General features: G+C 42.8%; 1 long non-coding RNA gene across 1 annotated transcript in view; it reads left to right on the plus strand.

Annotated features, from left to right (window-relative positions):
* Nucleotides 1-8,701: 8,701 nt before the first annotated feature.
* LOC142827677 (uncharacterized) overlaps nt 8,702-21,388 on the plus strand; it is a 28,945-nt gene continuing 16,258 nt past the window's right edge. Inside the window, exon 1 of the long non-coding RNA XR_012902387.1 lies at nt 8,702-8,829. This is a non-coding gene — a long non-coding RNA (uncharacterized LOC142827677). The remainder of the gene's footprint in view (nt 8,830-21,388) is intronic.

The raw sequence follows: 21,388 nt of genomic DNA on the forward strand, positions 1-21,388 counted from the left end.
GGAGGGAAATAGCAAATATAGACAAAGTCCTTTTCAAGCAATAGTATTTTTCCTCTTCTCTACAATCTGTCTTTGGAGCAGAGCACGTTGCCATCACTGTCAACCCTGTTGCAGCAGAGAGTAGCCTGTGAATCTGTAACATCTCCCCTGTGCATATCACTAATTAGTTGTATCGCAGAAACATGTTAGGATTTTAGCTACACAACCCAGGCATAAGGATTATTGCTACAAACAAATTGTAATGTCTTGGTATCATAAAGTGCAGAGAAGTGAACCATTCTCCCAGCCCACACAGATAACAAGGGGAACTATTTTGCAATACTAACAGTTCCTTTTGTCTAGAGATCCCAGAGGATTTTGCAAATGCAGGGTGAAATTCATCTCAGTGCAGAGGACGGGCACAATGTCTGTGCATTCCTTATATCCCACTTGAGGGTGTCAGTGGTGCCTAGACTGAAGCTGAAAGTAAGCTGGTGCACTGTGGTGTGGCAAAAGATTGGCTGGCTGGGGTCATGGCTCTGGATGCTGCTGGCACCCTAGGCAATGCGGCCACCGCACAAGCGGGAACCTGCCCTGGTGCTTGGGAGGCCAGGCCAGCCCCAAGGATCTGGTGACTAGGCAGAACAGTCCCTGCCACCCTGGCCTGCCCTGGGGATCCAGCAGCCATGCAGTGTGATGGCTGCACTCTCAGCCCTGAGCAACCCCAACCCCTCTGCCCTGCCCCCCAACAACTGCCCACCTTGATTCTTACCTTCACCTTCTAACCTGAAGCTCCCACACCTCCCAACCCTCTGCCCTGATTCCTTCTCTCTCTATATAACCCTACCCCCTGCCATGAGCCCTTCTCCCATCCCTAAAGAACAGGGTTGCATTACAACACAAATTTAAGTCACTTTCACCACTGGCTTAGACCCTGCACTGGCTCTCTGCATATAGGTGGATTTCACTCTGATGGAAGTAGGCATCCCTCAGGGGTAAGTAAGAGTAAAATTATTTGTTTAATTATTAATAAAACTGAAGCATGGATAAATGACATGACTTGCTTATAGTCATAAGCTTGATCAGTGGCAAAGCTGGGAACAGATCCCATGAATCCCAACTCATTCACCTGCTTTAACCACTTGCTTATTCTTTCCACAATAGTCCCTGTAGACTCCACCCAGACTCTCTCTATTGCAGCTCCTGAGTCTGATTACAATAGTGTTACTGAAAACAATCTAACCAGACACATACAAAATAACTAGCATGAACTCTGTTGTAAAAGACTGCTCAAAGGATGGCTGGATTTTGCTTTGTAAATGTCTCTTGCTCCTAGCATTATCCAGGGACTCAGCTCTTGCATCACTGTAAAACATTCCTTGTCTCGCACACAGGAACAGTCCCTACATGGCCTTTGCTATTCTGTATTGCTGTCTCTGTCACTGATTTGCTGTGTGATCTGAAGCAAATCACTTCACCTCTCTGTGTCTTTTTTTCTCCTTCTGCCTTGTCTATTTAGGCTGTTAACTCTTGGCATAGGGGTTGTCTCCATGTGTTTCTACCATGCCTAGCACAACTGGGCACCAGTCTTAGTAGTGGGCACCAGTCTCAGTAGTGGCCACCAAGTGCTTCCAAAATACATGTGGTTAAGAGTAAGAGTTCAGTCTGAGCCAGAAATCTGATTTTCCCTGACCACAACTGGCTTCTCCATAGAGGAATCTAACTTTGTGGGGTCTCATCATTTGAAAAGGAATTAAATTAGGATTAAAAGAATATAAAATGGACTGTGAAATGTATGCCATCTAGAGTTTTTGCCTGACAGCAGACAATGAGAAAAGCATTTCAATGAAGCAGCAAGTGACTGATCGTATCAACGAGACTGAAAATGGAATAATGCTGAAGAGACAGAGCTTTTGTTCCTGTCTCTGCTATTGACATGCTACGTGACCTTGGACCAGTCTCTGCCTCACTGCCCTGCCTCAGTTTCCCCTCTTGCAAAATGGGGATATTGATCTTTTCCTTTCTTTATAAAATTTCTCAGATTTCTAGATGAAAAGATGTATTAATTTATTATTATTATTATTATTAACCATCTAGTGGGTAACTCTTCCTTTTTAAAAGATCCCTTTAGTGTATATTTCTTTCACTCCTTTTTACTTTCTTTTAAAAAAATATCTTTTCCTCTTATCCCTTTTGTTCCTTGAAAGGTCTCTGACTGCAGCATTTTTCATTATAGCCCTTGCTGTTTTAATCTCTTTGTCTCCATTTATGTAAATTTGGCATGTGAACTTGCAAGATGATGGAGTTATGAAAATCCTCTGAGCCTGCTTTAAAATCTCATGAAGGTCTAATTAAATATTGCACATTGGGAAAGACGTACTTTTCAAGTTAAAAAAAAAAAAAGGACATGAAAGAATAGAATCGATTGACATGAGTGTTAGATTTGAGAGCCAATATTTTCTAACTTGTGTCTGGTTAACCTAGACTCCAAACTGCCCTTGTCCCTCTTGCTCTTCTTCCCACCCCCAAGTGCATGCTAACATTGCTGTATCACTTCTTTTGATATAGCCTTTCGTTCAGTATTGATGGGAGGATCAAAACAGAACATCAAATGCTTTTATTTATTTATTTTTGCTGAATTTTGCATTTTGTTGCTGCAAGGTTGACCTTTATTTCTGCTGCTCACCATTTAATGAGAAGAAGCAGCAGAGGGGAGGGGAAAAAATCTTTAAGTGAGTTTATCCCTTTATCACAACAAAAGTAAATCTCCTAAAGCCATCTGAAAATCTACAGTGCGCTAACCTCATCCCCCTAACCTGACAGCAACAGAGAGAAATGAATTCTGTGTCTATTTTCTGGATTCCAGGCAAGCTAATGGAAAGGGGTTGTAAGTCTTTCTGCAGCCATGCCAGTGTATGATCTTATATGCTAACCAGGATGGGATCTGGTCAGTTCTTGGATGGCAGATTATCAACAAAGAAACCGAAAGGTGCTCCAGGATTTGGGACTTCTGATTTGTGCTCTTTCTCTAAACTAGTATCACAACATGTCAGGACAGTGGCTTCACACATGGTATCAGCGGACTAGATCTGGCTAAATCTGTGTATATATGTAGCCCACATGGCATATTAAGAATCTAAACTTTAATTCAAAACAAAAAAATCTAGTCCTCGTAGTTGTGAAGAAAACCTTGCAAAAGTGAACGGAGTGTAATGTACTGGTTCTGTGATGTCTTCCCAAGTCTCCAGACAGCCTCCAATAATAGCTTTGGGACATGTGCACCATTGTGAAACTGTGGGGATATGACAGGTGTGTACTTCCTGCTGAAACAATGACTTTTTTACTCCCCTGTTTCCCAGTTATTCCAATTACAGGTTGAACCTCCTAGTCTGGCATCCTCAGCACCTGACCAGTGCCCAACCAGAGAATTTGCCTGACCACAGGAGGTCAATATTGTCTAGCAGCATTGCTAACACTTCCACTGATTACTGGGTTCTTAGAAGACATTTAGGGATAAATTAGAGCTAAATAACAGCACAGAACACTGAGAGCTGGGACTTGGCCACATCCATGATAAGTGGACATCTGACTAACTAAAATCATGCCAGACCACAGATGATATCAGACCAGAGAGTGTCAGACTAGAGAAGTTCAACCTGTACTACGTTTTCAATGTTACAGTTAACTGTTTATTATAAACTAGCCAATTAGCACATCATAAGACGGGATTTTCAGGTCTTCTCTCCTGAATGCTCTCGCTCCATGTCTCCCTCCCCCCTCTCTCTCAGCTCTCCTCTGCCTCCTGCCTCTGTCTCCATCTCTTTCTTTCTCTTCTCCCTCTCCTGCCTCTCTCCCCACACCCTTTCCCCTTTCCCTTCCGTCCTGCCATGGTGCTTGGCTGAGTGCTGCCTGCTCAGCCAGGCTGCCGCGAGGGAGGGAGTGAGGCAGTGACGTACATGGCCAGAGGGCGGGGTTGTGTATGTCACCACCTTCCCTTCCCCTCCCACCCTGGGGGAGCCCAAATGGCCCCTTGCTCTGCTGGCTCCCCCGGCGGCCCGGCTGAAGGGCGCAGCACTCAGCTGAGTGCCACAGCGGGAGGGGAAGGGGAGTGGTGATGTAGACGGCTCCGCCCCTGGCTGTGTATGTCACCGCCCCACCCCCCTTCCCATCCCACCAGGGCTCAACTGAGCAGCGCAGCGCAGCGCCAGCACCACTCAGCTGGGCTGCGGCGGGGGAGCAAGCGGCAGCATGGGGAGCGTGGACCCCAAACGGCGCTTGCCACCTGGGGCTCAGCAGAGCAGCGCTCCTGCTGGGGCTAGGGTTGCCAGGTGTCCGGTTTTCTACCGGACAGTCCGGTATTTGCACCATCTGTCTGGTAGAAAAATTCAGAAAATACCAGAAATGTGCAATGTTCGGTATTTTGTGAATTTCCAGCTGGACGCCGGAGGGAAGCCTGGCGGGGGTTGGGGAGCGACTGGGAGGCAGAGCGCGATTGGTTTTGGGAGTCCTGAGGTTATGCTCAAAAGCCAGGTGGGGCGGGGGCTGGGACTCCCAGCCACCCCCCTCCCAGCTGGCTTTTGTACAGGACCAGAGGCTCCTGGTGTCAGTCGTCTCCCAGCTGGGAGCATCTGGTTGGGAGCAGAAGCCGGGCGGGGAGAGTGGCTCCCAGCCCCACCCCCGCCAGGCTTCTGCTGGCAAGTAATAGGAGCGCCTGCCGGGGGCACGGCCGGAAGGACTTCGGCTGCGGCCAGTGGCTGCACCCCCGCTTGCCAGGTCTGCTTCCTGTCCTCCTTCCTCTGTCCCCCCCCTCCTCCCATTCAGCCCCATGGCCCCCGACCCTCCCCCAGCTCTGCTTCCCACCTCCTCTTCCTGCCAGCCAGCCCCACGGACCCCGGACACTCCCCCGCCCGCCAGCGCTGCTTCCTGCCCTCCTTCCTCCGGGCCCCCCATCCTTCCCTCCATCCCCACAGCCCCCCAATCCCACCCCCAATCTGATTCCCGCCCCCCTTCCGGCCAGCCCTGCCCCCTTTCCATGGATGGGGAGCGCAGACCCCAAACAGCCACTTGCCGCCGCTTGCTCCCCCACCAGGGCCCAGCTGAGCCCTCCCAGCTGAGTGTGCCACAGAGGGAGGGGATGGGGGGCAGGGTGCTGACATACATGGCCGGGGGGGCGTGGCCGTGTACGTCAGCATTACAGATGCACAGACAATGGGCTACTATATATATGATAATAAGCAAGGAATGCAAATCAAAATAGGGAAAGGTCAGTTTGAAGAATATTTAGATGCATTCAAGTTGGTAAAGCCTGATTAAATTTATCCTAGGGTACTGGAGTAGCAAATTTGGAATTGTTAGCTATTATCTTTGAGAACTTCTGGAGGATGAGTGGAAAAGGGAAAACATTAGCACCTATCTTGGAAAAGAAGAACAAAGGTCCAGGGAATTATAGACTAGTCAGCCTAAATTTGATAGTGCAAATACACTGGAACATCCTATTGAGCTATCAGCTTGTAAGCACTTGAAAGAGAGTATGGTTATAAGGAATAGCCAGTATAATTTTATAAAGAAAAATTGTGCCAAACTGATATAATTTCTTTTGACAGCATTACTGGTATAGTGGATAGGGGGAAGCTATAGACATTATATCTTTATTTTTAGGAAGGATTTTTTGGATGTAGTCCCACATGACATTCTCATTAACACATTAGGGAAATGTGGTCTAGATAAAATTACTGTAAGGTGTGTGGACTACTGGTTGAAAGACCATACTCAAAGAATGGTTATCAATGGCTCTGTCAAAATGAGAGGTAGGATTTTGTAGGGTTCCTCAGGCATCAGTCCTGGATCCAGGGCTAGTCAACATTTTCATTAATTAATAGCATTCATTCATTAATAGTGAGGAATATGCTTAAAAATTTCAGATGCTATGAAGCTGGTAGAGTTGTTAGCACTTTGGAGAAAGGATAAGAGCTCAAAATGACTTTGACAAATTAGAGAATTGGTCTGAATTCATCAAGATGAAATTCCATAAAGACAAGTGTAAAGTGCTTCACTGAGGAAGAAAAAATCAAATGCACAACTTGAAAATGAGGAATAACTGGCTAAGCAATAGTTCCACTGAAAAGAATCCAGGCGTTATAAAGGATCAATATGAGTCGATAATGTGATGTAGCTGTGAATAAGACAAATATCATTCAGGAGTGTATTAAGGAGTATCATATGTAAGACCTGGGAGGCAATTATCCTGTTTAATTTGGCACTGGTGAATCCTCAGCTGGAGTACAGAGACCAGTTCTGGACACCATGCTTTAGGAGACACAAGAACAGATTGGTAAGAGTCCAGAGGAAGCAACAAAAATGATACATGGTTTAAAAAACCTGACCTATGAGCAAAGATTTAAAAACTGGGCATGTTTAGTTTTGAGAAAAGAATTGTTCTCCATGATCACTGGTCTGAAGCTGAATCAAGAGAGATTTAGCTTATATATTTATATAGCTTATATATTCTAACAATAGAGGTAGTTAGCCTCTGGAATAGACTTCTAAGGGATATTGTGGAGTCTCCATCACTGATGATTTTGAAAATCAGATTGGACAACCATCTGTCAGGGATGGTTGAGGTTTGCTTGGCACAATACCGGGGATTGGACTAGATGACCTCTTGAGCCCTGCATTTCTATGATTTTTTAATAACTAAAATTTTAATTTCTCTATCATATTTAGACATTTATCTTTGGCAAAGCTCTTGCTGGCATCAATGTGATCTGCAATGTGGATTAAGTGGCTGTAAATCTACAGACTGGCCCACAGCCATGATTCAAAATAGTATTCATCTTCTTCCTAAAAGAGTTTGACATCTCTGTCTTAAAAGATGGTAGATTGTGATGGGAGCAAACTAAGGCATAAAACTAGCTTCCAGACCATTTACGATCATCCCATGCTGTTTCATGAAAACCTAGGGGCATTTAACCTTGATGTTCAGATCATATTACTATCCTGCCCAGTGCCCTGTACACTCCGCTTTCACTGCTAGTTTTATACTGGTGTGTCCTTAAGCAGATGCCATGTCCCACCCCAGAAGTGGCTGCATTTCGGGGTGGGTGGCTGCATTTCACTGTTATACAGTGTTTGTAATGTTTGTTAAGATCTCTGGATGAAAAAAACAACGTACATGTATTTTTTCTTATAAAAATGGCCTTTATTCTATAAAGTTGATTTAGATTTAGAGGTCTGATGTTTGAGGAAAAGAGAAGGGGAGGAGAAGAGCTACTTGAAAGTATTTCCCATGGTTCTTTCATAGCAATGAAACTTCTGGAGCATCTTTACATTACCCAGTATAGTATGTCAAGACACTGGCTGCAGTGGTAGAATATTTCCCAATGTCTCTTTAGAAAAGCAGGCATTTAACAATAATTCACACATCCACTTAAAAAGAGAGTCCAGAGAGTGATTCGTGTATTCAAGTGTTTCCTAGGGATATAGAATTGTTATTCTAGAATCCTAAATGACTCATTCGAGGGCTGGAAGGGACTGGGAATACAGATAAGAAGATCAGCTCTCAGGATCAGGTTAGGGAATGCCTTCTGATTTTACTTGGGATACCCTGGAGGGGCTCTGGAAGGAAGTTCCATGCTTTCTATCCTAATTTAACCCATGTAAAAGTCACAGCCTGACCACTGCATGTTGTAATGTTTGGAACCAATGCTGCAGAACACTGGAGAATGGAATTTACAAGGGTTGTTGAAGTAGAGTTTTTATAAGGGTTGGTTCCAGGACAGTGAATCATGGCAATGCTGCACGAGGCAAAAAGAGATTTCAATATACTTCTCCATTATTAATTAAATCTTATAACAGTTTGGTCAGAAAACTATTATGCCTATTTTGGAGATGGAGAGACAGGCACAGATAGGTTCTGTGACTTGTCCAAGTTCACACAGTGAGTCACTGGCAGAGCTGGGAAAAGAAGCCACATCTCCCATAGTCTCAACACTGGGTCATGCTGCCTTTCTTTTCACAATGGAAGAATCTCAGAGGGGATTGGATTCTGAAAGGCTGTTTGCTAAGAAGAACCCCCTCCAAAGCTATTAAATGGATAGAAATAAGCAGGAAATAGCACCAGCAAGAAATCTCACCAGAACAGTCTTCCTGATGAGAGAACATCATAATTTCCTGTATCTGGCAGAGTAATTTTTCTCACAGGATTTCAGCACTTCCTCATTTGGTTTCATTCAAGGCCAGGAAACACTGAAAGGCATAGCAATGAAAAACAATAAAAAGTTCCACAAATAGGATTAGGGATTCAGCACTGGGAGAAGGTTTTGGTTGGTTTCCATTTTACCTAAACTAAACCAGTTTCACATTCACTAATTTAGAGACCTTTGTGTGCATCTCATACAAAGAATAAATCATTTACTTTCTGTCTAGGATGATTTAGTTTAGGGAAAACCAAAACAAATGAACAAATATAAAATCATCAGGTGGGAGCCCTGTGTAGTGTTTCCTCCTTTAAAAGCCATCTTGAATTGACTCACAGCACTATTATATAATTATTATTTTATTATAGTGGCACATAGAGATCCCAAGCAAGAGCCGGGTCCCATTGTGCTAGTAGTTGAATACACCTAGTTGAATACACCTGGTGAGAGAGGTTTTCTGCTTCAAAGATCTAAATCACCATGCTAAACAAATGAACTTGAATTGTGCTCATTTTACAGGCGGGGAGCTGAGGGACAGAAATCCAAAGTGACTTTCCCATGGTCACATAGGGCAGAGCTGCTGATTTCTTGAGACCCGGCCCAGCGCTTCAAGCACAAGGGAGATCTTGTGCCCCCTCTTCACCTCATCAGACAGGTAAGGAAATTCCTTCAATTTAAAGGGCAAGTACAAAGAAAGTAGCATCATTTCACCTACATTGATGTAGATTCACACACCATGCAGCTAATGTATTTCAGGTGCGCTTGACTCCTTCAAGCTGTGATTGAAATCCCAGAACTCCCTGTGGCTCTTGTACACTTTGGGATGTTTTCTGAGCTGTCTGTGGCAGCAGAACCTTGTCATCCCCATCTGTAGCTGGCTTGTCACAACTTTTACACTTTATGGGAGAGTCTCATTTTCATTGCTAGACATGTGTTTTGCAAGCGCCTTTCCTTATTGAAAGCAGAGCTCTGTAATGGATTTCATTAAGCAGAGCTGTAGTCCCATAGGAGGCTTCAAAGCTTTCCTTCCCTCTCTTCTCCTGCATGTTGCTGTGTCGGGCAGACATGTGTGCCCTTATACAAAAGGGTGTTTCTATAGATAGAAGCCTTACACTCAAAAGAATTTTTAAATATACAATCAAGCAAAATGCAACTTCCTAATTTTTTACCCCAGCTTTATCTTCCTTCACTCTATCTCCATTAGCCTACAGAGTTGTAGAAAGCAGGGGGGCTCTGTTACAATTTCTCAGGAGGGGTGTGTTATCTTTGAAATATCTTTTTGAACTATTTTGTCTGGGTTTTAAGAAGTTTTTTTATTTGGTAGTTCTTGGAGGAAGAAGTGTTTGTTTGCAAAATTGGTATTTACACATTAGAGACCTTCCCCTTAACTTTGAGGGAAAACAGCCTCCCACATGAAGTTGAATTCTGTGGCTTCATTGGCACCCTAACTCCAACCTCTTTCCCTACATCCTTATAGAGGAAACCCAGGTTCTGAGCTGGATGTGAACTCTCTGACTCAGAGTCGGAGCCATCTCCAGGCTAGATGTAGAGAAGTGCAGGATGCATGAAGCTTGCCAGGCTTCAGGTTACATTTCAAATTCAAAGTGGAATAAAATTCTGGCCCCAGTAGGGTTAAGAGGATTTTTTCCCCATTGAAGTCAATGGGGCAAGGACTTCATCTCTGGGTTTGTATAATGCATCTCTTACCATGTCCACCCCGTACCCTGCCTCCTCTGCTTTGCCAATGATGCCCTGTTTGTCACCTCCTCCCCCTCCCATATTCATACCAGGACTCCAGGTGACAGTCATATGGCAACTAGTTAGCTTCTTAAGGGTAACTGTTCTGCAGCTCATGCTAGCCAGATCCACAGATACTGTCCCTCAAATTTGAAGGTGAGTAGAAGCAGCTGTGCATTTTAAGATAGGGAGGTTGTACATTTCCTCAAAGGAAAGCTGAATAGCACCTTCAGAAGCCTGAGAGCTTAAAACCATAATTCTGTTAGACACTAAAAAATCAGAGACTTAATAAAAACAGACTGGATGGATGGCTTGTTATGATGATCTTTAACCCATAAAACCTACTTTTGTCCTACAGCTGCAGAAGTGTTGATGGCCCATTTCACCATGGTCAATCTCTTGTGATGTGTTAACTCCTTAAGCTAAACACTCTGTTCCACTTTGCATTTAGCAGTTGACACTCTGGGCGCATCTACACAGCAAAGAAAAACCTGCAGTTGGCTTGCACTAGCCAGTTCAGCCTTGTGGAGCTTGAGCTCCAGGGCTATTTCATTGCTGTGTAGACTGCTAGGCTCGGCTACAGCCCGAGCTCTGGGACTCTCCCACCTTGTAGAGCCCTAGAGCCAGAGCTCCAGCTTGAACCAATTGCAATGAAATAACCCCACAACCTGATTTCCATGAGCTCGAGTCAACTAGAAGGGCAAGCCTTAGGGGTTTATTTGTGGTGTAGACACACGGAGTGCCTTTTTCCAGGCCTGAAAAAAGCATCTGGGAAGTTTCTCTCTCTTTTGCTGGACCATCTTCTGCTGATGAGATATTACCAAACCTACCTTGTGTCCAGGACAACTATGGCACTTTTGTGCACATGCACGTGTGGAAGCAAGGTTGGGAAAGAGCCACAGAAGTTCTAAATGAAAGACATCTCTGCTTCAATGTTAAAAAGCTGATCCTGCACAGAGCAGTGCTTCCATGATTCCTTCAGCTTGGGGAATCTATCCTGTTATAGAGCGAGAGCACCATCCATCTCTCTGCATTGCCCCTCCTCCCTCCCACTATCCCCTATTGGGAGACCAGCAGCAATACTGGGCAGAAGGCTGGCTCTTCTCCAGTTTCTCAGCTCCCCTGAGACCTCCCCCCCTTCCTTCCACCAAAGGAGTGGGGAGTAGCTGAGCACTGCAAAGAGAAGTCAGTTGCTGCTTCCTGCATTCCCCACAGGTTGGACTGCAGCCAAGACTACAGCTGGGTGAGCCCAACAGCAGAGAGATGACAGTCAGGAAGGGAAGTTCTGAGCACCTCCCCTTCCCCTCCCAGCAGAGTACAAAAGGGGCAGTGAATTAGACAAACACAAGCTGAATCTTGGGATGTTGGGACAGGTATGTTCCATTCCTCCCACTAATTACACATAGCAGTGCGCACAAGAGCTGCCTCACTGAATGAATTGCTGTTATTTCAGGTACTTGTTTTCCTGGGCCACCAATTTTGCTAATACTTTTCCAAACCGGGTCAGCCTCCTGCCTGCTGAGAGCCAGTTATTCACTTCCTCCTGTTTGCCCAGCCATCATTAACCACAGTCAGGGAAGGGAACAGCTGTCACCACGATGATTGAGATGGATGAAACAGGTAGTGTACAGTCTACGGGAGCCTGACGTCTGTAGACTCTTGCAGGGAGTGTAGCTAGTGATTCAGGATATGGTATTTTTTGTTCTGAGTCAGTATTGACTCAAATATCCTGGCACAGTGCTAAGAATGGGAGTATCCTGCTTGAATATTCTGTCTCTGTGCCTAAATGCCACCTGCAAAATGTATTCCTAATTTTCCTTCCTTTATACACATAATATAGTGCTACTGCAATCCAACCCAGAGGCGACTATCCTTACAAGGTAGGACAAATGATCCCTGCCCCCACAGCTGGCTTTCTACATGTCAGCTATTAATTCAAAATAATTGACTTAATAAAACCATTAAATAGTTAAGTTGTCTAGGCTTTGGCATTGGGACGTCTTGGCTTTATTCCCAGCTCCAATATACGCTATGCTGTGATGTCAGGCAAAACACTTAGTCCAAAAATTTTCAAGTATGGGTGTGTAAAATGAGGCTCATAAGTCCATATTTAGACACTTAACTAAGTGGTCTGCTTTTCAGAGGTGATGAGTAACACAACTTTTATTGATTTATCTCTGGGTGTTCAATATCTCTGAAAGTTCAGGCCATTTTTGTTTTAATTTACTTCTCTCTGTTTCACTGCCTCACTCTTGGGGCTCTGAGGCTTCATTAATTAACATCTATAAGGTGCTTTCAGATTTTCATATGAAAGGGTCTGTGTATCTTTAATCTCCACAGTAGAATTATTTATGATATGAATTGTTACTGTTATATCATGGCTGATGTATGGATATTGGAGAGCGGGGAGAGAGGAACGCAAACAATATTTGGGTCTCAAGAATCCAATTTTGCCCTCACACTAGTGTAGATCATGAGTAACTCTAGTGAAGTCAGTAGAGTGATTATGCATCCGGGGATACATGAACGCAGAATCTAACTCTTTGTTGTTTAAATGGAAAGTCAGTTGTTACTGTAAACCAGGGATGTGACCCCCAGCTTGTCTGGATCTGACCCCTGAGGTTCAGGGCTCTCCTCAGCATTTGGAGAACCTGTGTGGGTGCTCCAGCCCCACTGCAGAGCTGGAGCTCTCAAAATCTACTAATAGCCTGGGCTCCCCTAGGTTCTGGTGTGTGAGGGAATGTGGAGAGTATCTTTCTCCTGCTCAGTCACAGGGTATGTCAGTGAGGGTTGGTTTTGCTTCTCACTTGTGTGTGGCCCCGACTGATTTTTCGGTGGGTCAGCAGCCTCCCCCCCCCCAAAAAAAATGGTTCCCCATCCCTGCAGTGTAAACAGTCCAATTTAAAGGCATTGGAAAGATAGCACCAACAAATAATTTATATAGTTGTGCTAGTAATATGTTTTATACTTAAATGTAATGTGTTATCACAAAACAATGGAATCACCTAACCATGTGGGAGATCATATTCTCTGGGGGACAGCTGGACAGTGAATTTCTACAATGAGCTGAGAAAATAACTCTTTCAAATACAGTTTTAATATGAGCCTTTAAACCTTATTTGGTTGAATTTATCAGCATCAGTCTGTCTCCCCTCATTTTAGCCCAAGTAAATACAGGCAGTCCCCGGGTTACGTACAAGATAGGGACTGTAGGCTTGTTCTTAAGTTGAATTTGTATGTAAGTCAGACCTGGTACATATTGTAGGGGAAACTCTAGCCAAACATTTCTCCAGAGCTCAGTTTTATTCTCCCACACCTCACTTCCCTCAGTCCTTTATTCTCAAGCTGAGGTGTCTGCTGAGAAAAGCCGCTCCGCGTCTCCCTGGTCTGCTGGGGGGGGGGGGAGGGGCGCTAGCTTCGCATCTCCCTGGTCTGCTGGGGGGAAGCAGCTAGTGCGGGGTTGCCTCACCCCATTTGTAAGTAGGGATCCGATGTAAGTCGGATCCATGTAACCTGGGGACTGCCTGTACAGAAAAATATACCTTTTGAGTTCTGCACCGAATACCAGTTTCTTGCCATTTCAACCAGAAAGGACACTGTCTCAACGACTTAACTACCTGCATCCTACTACAAAAGCATTTTAAATCTGCACTCAAAAGGGAATCCTCTGAACTGTCATTCATGCTAAAATTCGACACTCTATGTGTTGGTCTCAACAAAGGCGCCAACTATCTTACCCATTACAAAGATAGCTTCCCCAGTTATCACCTCTAATGCCATTAGCTCACAGACATTTACCTTTTCCACACTTCCCCCCCATCCCCCTTCTGTTCTGAAATGTGATTTGTCCTTTTCATATGTGTTCAATTTTTTTAAATTGTATCCTTTGCTATATATAGTTGTGACTACTTTCTTCCACTATTTGATCTGAGGAAGTGAGTCTGGCCCACGAAAGCTCATAATCTAATAAACCATCTTGTTAGTCTTTAAAGTGCTACATAGTCCTGTATTTTGTTTCAGCTACACCAGACTAACACGGCTACATTTCTATCACTATCGTTCTCCCAAGCATCTTACCAAAACTCTTCACTGATGGAGCACTGTCCTAAGGATTTATGGGCCCTATGCAGTATTATTAAACTGGTGCTCCTATGCCTGATGGGACAGATAATTTTTTAGAGATGTGATTTTTACAGTCTTCAGCAACATACTAATGAAATACTTTTAAAGCAAATTTTAAACTCAGATCCTGGAAACTAACACAGTAAATGTATAAACTAAGATGCTACAGGACCGTGTTTAATTTTTTTTTAGTTTTTTTAGTATATGTCTGGGGTTGGCATATGCCTGTTAAATGGCTTCATTGCCACTTGAATGGCTCTTTCACAGGTTCAATGTTCTGCTAATAGGTCTGGTAGGCTTTTTCACTTCTAAGTTAAATAGAGCCACAGCACGGGGATAGAAAGAGGCCTGTGAGGGGACATTAAGACCCAGTGGTGCCCCAAATTTTTGGTGCCTTAAGCAACTACATATTCTGCATGTGTGTAAGGATGGCTTTGCTTGATTGGCTCCCCCTGGAGACTATTCCATTGTGCCACTGCTCTTCCCATCAATAATTTTTTTCACATTATCTATCTGTCTGTCTGTCTTCCAGTAGCATCAATGTGCTTGGTGCTGCCACATACATAGAAAGATACAGTGCTGTTTTGAAGAGCTTTCAGTCACGGGTCAGCACTTAAGCATGCCTTTAATTTTACTCAACTTAACTATGTGCTTAGTGCGCTGAATAGAATGGGTTTAGGTGCTTGTCTGCATTTAGAGCCATAGAACCTTGTTTATCTCCCACTAAAATAAATGGAAAATCTTCCACTGACATCCAAGCTTTGAGTCAGGTGCTGTGAAGCCTATTGTTATTATATGTCTCTCATTGTATGACATTCTCATTTATTATTCTGCCACAGTGAATAAGTTTTATAAATGAGATTAGAGCAGGGCAAATAATGCAACGAGGTTTCCATGAATGCTTGTTCATGTTTGTAAGGGAACTGGCTTCAGTCATGATAGAGCACAACTCCCTTGTGTGTGTATATGTGAGTGCTGTACAACTTGCATAGAATAAGACAGCAGTTTTAAGAACACACACATGAGTTTTTTCAGAAACCAAATTTTAAATCCCACCTGCCAGTATTTACACTGGAAGTAATAATCCAATCATGAACTAGACAAAATTACACATCTAAGCAATGCAACTTGACCTTCATATATTTATGACCAATCTATAGTGCCAAAAAATTGAGAAAGATATTTAGTGAATAGCAAATGTATTTGAATGAATCACAATCTACTCATGAATATTTAGCTAGCAGAAAAATGAGGCTTCATTCAATGGCTATAAGTTTTGTTCAGCTGTAAATTAAATGCACCATATTGTCTACTAAATGAAGTGTTATTGTAGCTATGTCAATCCTACAAAAGTTGAAAGACACATTGAGTGAAGTAATCTCTTATTTGACCAGACATCAATAAAAGATATTACCTCACTCCCCCTGTTCTTCTCATCCACTCTCCCTACAGTAAAGATGTAAAAGAATTATTGAAATTGGAAATGAAGAAAACCTATTGGGTCATCTAATGTATTCATTCCTCTTCCAATACAATTGTTCTTGCCCTCCCCTGAAGTCTATTCTCCTGGTCTTCGTTGGGTCTAAAACAATGGAGCTTCCACTTCTTCCTTTAGGAGGTTATTTCACAATTTAATAGAGCTCAACATAACCATTTTCCCCAGATACTCTGACAAAATTTTCCTGAGCCTTGGTATTACTCTGTGACATGGAATTAAACTCCCTTTTACTGTACTAAATAATTTATCTCCAATAATTTATGGGTGCTCACAGTCATTGCCTTGTACAGCCTCCTTTCACCCCACCTATTCAGCTGTTTTAATATTTTCTCATAAATCAATCAATTTGACCGCTTAATCTTTTCCTATTGCTCTTTTCTGAATTCTTTCCAATTTACTGACATCAATTTAACACTGAAATATCTGGGATTCTATGCTATGTATAAATGTGGGCACATGAGGTACAGACTTTGTTTGGCTTCTCTGATACAGTGTTCTTGGTATTCAAATGCACAAAGCCCATTATCATCTCTGATATATAGATGCCAATTTTCTAAGGAGTATGATGTTAGTAAGGCTGAAAAGACAATATTGTACCCTTGAACATATTATTGCTGGCATTGCACATTGTGTCTGTAAATTAGGATGAAGAGTTTAATTTCACGGCTCCTGTCCTCCCCATCCTCGAAGCTGTGAATTATGAAGGATTGAAATTCTTGACAAATAAAGTCTTCTGTTCATGGGACAGATGCAGCAGCCTGTGACATATCCTGCCAAAGTGCCTCAACTCTGATCATTAGTTTCTTAGTCCATTCAGTCTCTGGTCTCTTGTTCAGGGATCACCAGAGGAGGTAAGGGGTTTGGTGGTGGTTTTTGCAATGTGAACACCTGCCTGCTAAGAGTTGGACTGAAGGCCACCAAACATAATCCATCCAGTATCCTGAATAGATATCAGATGGTAACAACTTTCAATCATTACTAGGCTGGCCTCGTTGAAAGGCTCCAACCCTCATTTGCTGAAATTTGAATTCTGTTCCCAGTTCTATTGTAAACCTTCTGTATGATGTCAGGCAAGTCACCTGCTTTAGTTGTCAAGAAAATGAAGGTAGTGGTATTAAACCTACACTGCTTATGTCTCCATAGCCTCTTGAGGGAAGGTGTTTTAGAAATTAAAAATATTACCATTATAAATCTCTTGATTCATTCTGCTGCCCATATGCTTTTCATGGTGGCTTCCATGACACATTCTTTCGCACACCCATTTTTTGGGTATCTGGGTAGCAGAGCCTTGAGATGGCTTGCAGATATCAGTGGTGCCAAGGTTTGTGCCCTATTTGGAAAAGATAACAGATTTTTGTGGGAAACAAAAGTAGACGGAGTTGCAAAATCCCTACCAGTATTACCAAACTAAAACTTCTGTCTTGGATGGTGCATGAGCAAGAGAGATGCAACACGGAGTAACTAGTATACTACAAATGCTCCCAGTAGCAGATGTTTTATATTTTGTATTGCTTTCTTGTATATTTTAAAATTACAATTTGGGGTGTGTGTGTGTGTAAATTGTGATGCTATGGATTAAGCTTTACTGCTGCAGTATTGTACTCAGAAATCTCCATGCACAGGATGTGATCATAGTATATCTAATTCTTCTTAGTAAGCTGCTTGTTCCTTTTTGCAGACTTATCACCTCAGAATATCATTTAATAATTAGATGCATTACATGTTAGTTTCATTTTTGCTTCTAAATTTGCTGGTTGTTATGTTTTCCATTTATAGCCTATGGATCCATTAAAGCTACAATGTGTCTTGGAGCTTTCCTCATTCACATGCTCCCTCACTTTTCTTTCTCAGGAATGAGAATAAGGTAGGTATTTCCTTGATAAGGAATTTGTTGTTCCTTCATTTTGCAGGGGTGGTTAAGGGAAGGCTATTGCTTTTTGTATTTTAGCATCTAGAGTACGTCTAGACTGCAAGCTTCTTTCGAAAGAAGCTTTTTCAGATGAAATCTTCTGAAAAAACTTTTTTCAAAAGATAGCGTCCACACAGCAAAAGTGCATCGAAAAAGTGATCTGCTTTTTCAAAAGATAGCTCTCCCATTGAATGGACACTATCTTGCATTTAAGCTGTGATTACTATGGACAGAGTGGCCACCAGGGCACCTGTGCTTTTTCCTGGAGATCTATTCTTTCAAAAAAAAAAAAAACCAAAAAACCCCCACCTCTTCCACATCTACACATACCTTTTTCTGAAAGAGCTCTTTCGGAAAAGACATTCTTCCTAGTAGAATGAGGTTTACCAATGTCGGAAAAGCCCTTGTGTTCTTTTGATTTTCTTTTGAAAGAATTCAATACCAGTGTGGATGTAAGTGAAGTTTTTTTTTTTTTGAAAAATGGCCATTTTTCCAAAAAAAAAAAAAAAAAACCCTGTAGTCTAGATGTACCCCTAGAGTGAGGATGGAGAATCCTTTCTCCAGAGGCCTTGAGAGGGGTATCATCCATATTTCATGGTGAAAAACATCTCAGATGCTGAGGGGCTCTTCCATGTCTTGCATTGGTGGATCTCTCATTCATGGCAGGTGTATTTCTCTCATAGCTTGTGTGTTGGCAGTGGGGTTTCAAAGTAGGGTCTTCCTTTGTTTGTACCTCAGGGAGTAATTCTTTCATGAGTTCTCTCAGGGAGAGGGCCTTTTACTCTAGAGTATTTGTTTAATCCTGAGATACACTCCCTTGCCCTTGGTCTCAGAGGGTGATTCCTCTCTTTTGCTGAAAGTGTCTCTCATTTGGTCTGAAGGGTTCTGTCTTGGCATTCACTAGTGCTCTTTTCCATATCCTGGAGTAGATTCCCAATAAGCGCAGGAAAGAAGTCACCTTTCCTCTCATGGGATTCCTCTCATGCCCCAGAAAGACTTGTTGCTCAATGTGTCATACCTCACTGAAGAGTGTGGTGGCAGCATTTCTCAGAGCTGTAGTCCTTGTTAGCTGTCCAGAGTGCTGAAAGTCTTTCAGTTTACTAGCCTTGAGCCATAGAGAATTTAGCAAAATATTTATTAAATGAGTCCACTCTCTGAGTCAATATTTAAATATTTATTCTCAATTACCAGAAGCAAAGCCATCTTACTGCAAAGTCCTCGCTTTTTGCTTTGGTTTGATCTCAATTTACAAACACATTTTGTTTTAAAAAGTAAATATATACATAAAGTAGGGCTGTTAAAATCAGAGTGGCACTTAAGTAATATTGCACATTGGGAAACAAATATGCAAGTTATTTCTTAGTACAATGTAGTTTAAGCGAGGCAATCCTGCCCGCCAATACACCTATATACAAACACCCCTACAGGGTTCAAAAAAGAACTAGATAAATTCATGGAGGTTAGGTCCATCAATGGCTATTAGCCAGGATGGGTAGGAATGGTGTCCTTGGCCTCTGTTTGTCAGAGGGTGGAAATGGATGACAGGAGAGGGATCATTTGCTGATTACCTGTTCTGCTCACTCCCTCTAAGGCATCTGGCATTGGAAGGCAGGATGCTGGGCTAGATGGACCTTTGGTCTGACCTAGTATGGCCATTCTTATGTATGTTCTTATCTTAGAAGTGGAAAAGACCTGTTAGGTGATGGTGATAGGTAGGTAGATAGACAGAAATACCTAATAGGGCATGGTATAGCCCATGAAAAAGAATGTACTGAAACTGAGCCAACAAAATCACTTCTTTGTCAGCTAGCGTAAAGCAGGTGGAGGGCTTGGATTTTCCTAGTGTCTTGGGAGCATTAGCATTTGGGTTCAATACAGTGAACTTCCTAACTTGAGGAAGCATGTTTCTCCTTGCTTCCCCTCATCCATGGCTGCTATCCAGAGAGAGCTCCCCTGTGTACTTCAACAACTGGTTAATATATATTTGTCTAATCTCTCTGTACATATACGTTGAAATGCTGGGGAAACTTGTGACAGACTGCCAAGCCTCCAGGAGGTTCATGTAGTGTAGAAAAGCTCACTAAAGTTCACATGCATATCTCATTTATCCTAACCTTATGAAACTGAACATTTGGCTGGGAATCTAAGGCTTTTCGGGTCACATTCTGACTTTTTCTGGGTTTTGTCCCGTTAGAACCCAGAAAGCTTACATGTCAGTAAAGCTGTGCAAAAATGAAACCTAGCATGGGTTGGGGGGAGTCCACTGGGCATTGTTCTTTTTGAATCTAAAAAGTAGGTTGAAGTTTGGTTTGAATTTTGAGTGAATATTTGGGTGGTTGTATATGGAAATGCAGGCTGTTCAGTTCAACTACATCAAATGGTCCAAATACATAAACAAGACTGGACTTCTGTGGGCCCCCACAACATTTATTCTTATTTATGTTGTCAGGAAGGATGAATTAAAAAATCCCTCTTTTTTAAAATAAATGTAACTGAGCTAAAGCTTTGGCTTTTTTTTTTTTTTTTTTTTTTTGGTCATTTTTGGCCAGCCCTTATACTGGGAATAACAAAACTGTACAGTAATCATTCAAGAGGGATTTTTGTTTCTTAGAACCATATAGGTAGAGCAAACCTCTGACATGTTGGGGAGGATGCAGTATTACAGATCCAATAAAAGGCACTGGGAATAGTCAGCACTATGAGCATTCAGTAGACTCTTGGCTGCATTTGGCTCAGAAAGGTATTGCTGGTAAGGCACTACATAGCCAATGGATTGTTCAGCCATACCTAGCAGAGGATCAGCCAGTGGTGATTTCTGAAAGGACAGCAGTTTACAGGCCCAGTAACAGTGGGTGAAAGCAAAGAGTACTTCTAGTACACAGTGTGGCCTAGCAGTCTGAGCACTGGGGTTATGAGCCAAGGCTCTTGATCTTTCATCTTAGCTGTGACACAGATTCACGGTATAGCTGAGTGCAAGCACTTAACAAAAATCTGTGCCTCAGTTTCCTCATCTGAAAAGGGGGTATTAAACCGCTTCTGAGATGAAAGGATTAAGGATTGCATCATTATCTTTGTTTGAAAGTGGTTACGGAGTAAACAAGACAGATCTAAAGAATACAAGGTGCAGTAGCATACCCAGAGGGAGCTATGTTCATGTAAGAGCAGGACCAGTTCCTTGGTGTGGCTGAATTGCACACAACACAAGCTGGGGTGTGCTCACAGAGGAGTATTAGATCTCTGGCCTTTGTGTTGCTCATAGTCTGTTCTCCCAGATGTGAATTAGACTAACCTTCAGGCCATGCTAACTTTCCTCTTTCCTCTCTAATCTGGATTCTGCATTTGGAAGGCATCAGCACTGTTGTATCTAGCCATCATCTCTGAAGCCCTTAGTTTGTATGATGTCAGGAAATATCCTGCATCTATGTGCCCAGTTACCTTGTTTTGACACTGAGGTATCATTCCAAGGGAGACAGTGGAAACTGAATCATTTTGGTTCTATTGTCAGAATTTGTACTCTGTTTACCCAGGGGTTCTCTCAATCCCCAAAGGAACTAGAACTGCCATGATCAGGCTCACAGACACTTTAAACTGTTGTAATTAGGGTACTTAGAGGAAACTAAAGATGAGCCCAGTTTCAACATGGCTGTTCCCTACCAGTTATATTTTTGGACTCTTATGAAAGGTGGATGCTGTCTGACATGACCTATTATGTTTGGTGGAGCACAATGGGAGTTATTGCTAACCAACCTGTCAGCTATGACAGTGAACCTTGATCTCTTATTTCTAGTATTAGAAAGGCACATATACTGTACTCATGCCAGGATATCTAATGGCTCAGCTAGCTTTCTCTCTCCTTTTTGGTCTCTCCAGGGTTAGACTGGATTCCCCACACATGTCTGCCTGCAAATCTAATGCTGAAAAGCCAGATGAGACAGGTCTTGATCTTAT

This window comes from Pelodiscus sinensis, chromosome 3 (assembly GCF_049634645.1).
Source record: "Pelodiscus sinensis isolate JC-2024 chromosome 3, ASM4963464v1, whole genome shotgun sequence".
NCBI lineage: Eukaryota > Metazoa > Chordata > Testudines > Trionychidae > Pelodiscus > Pelodiscus sinensis.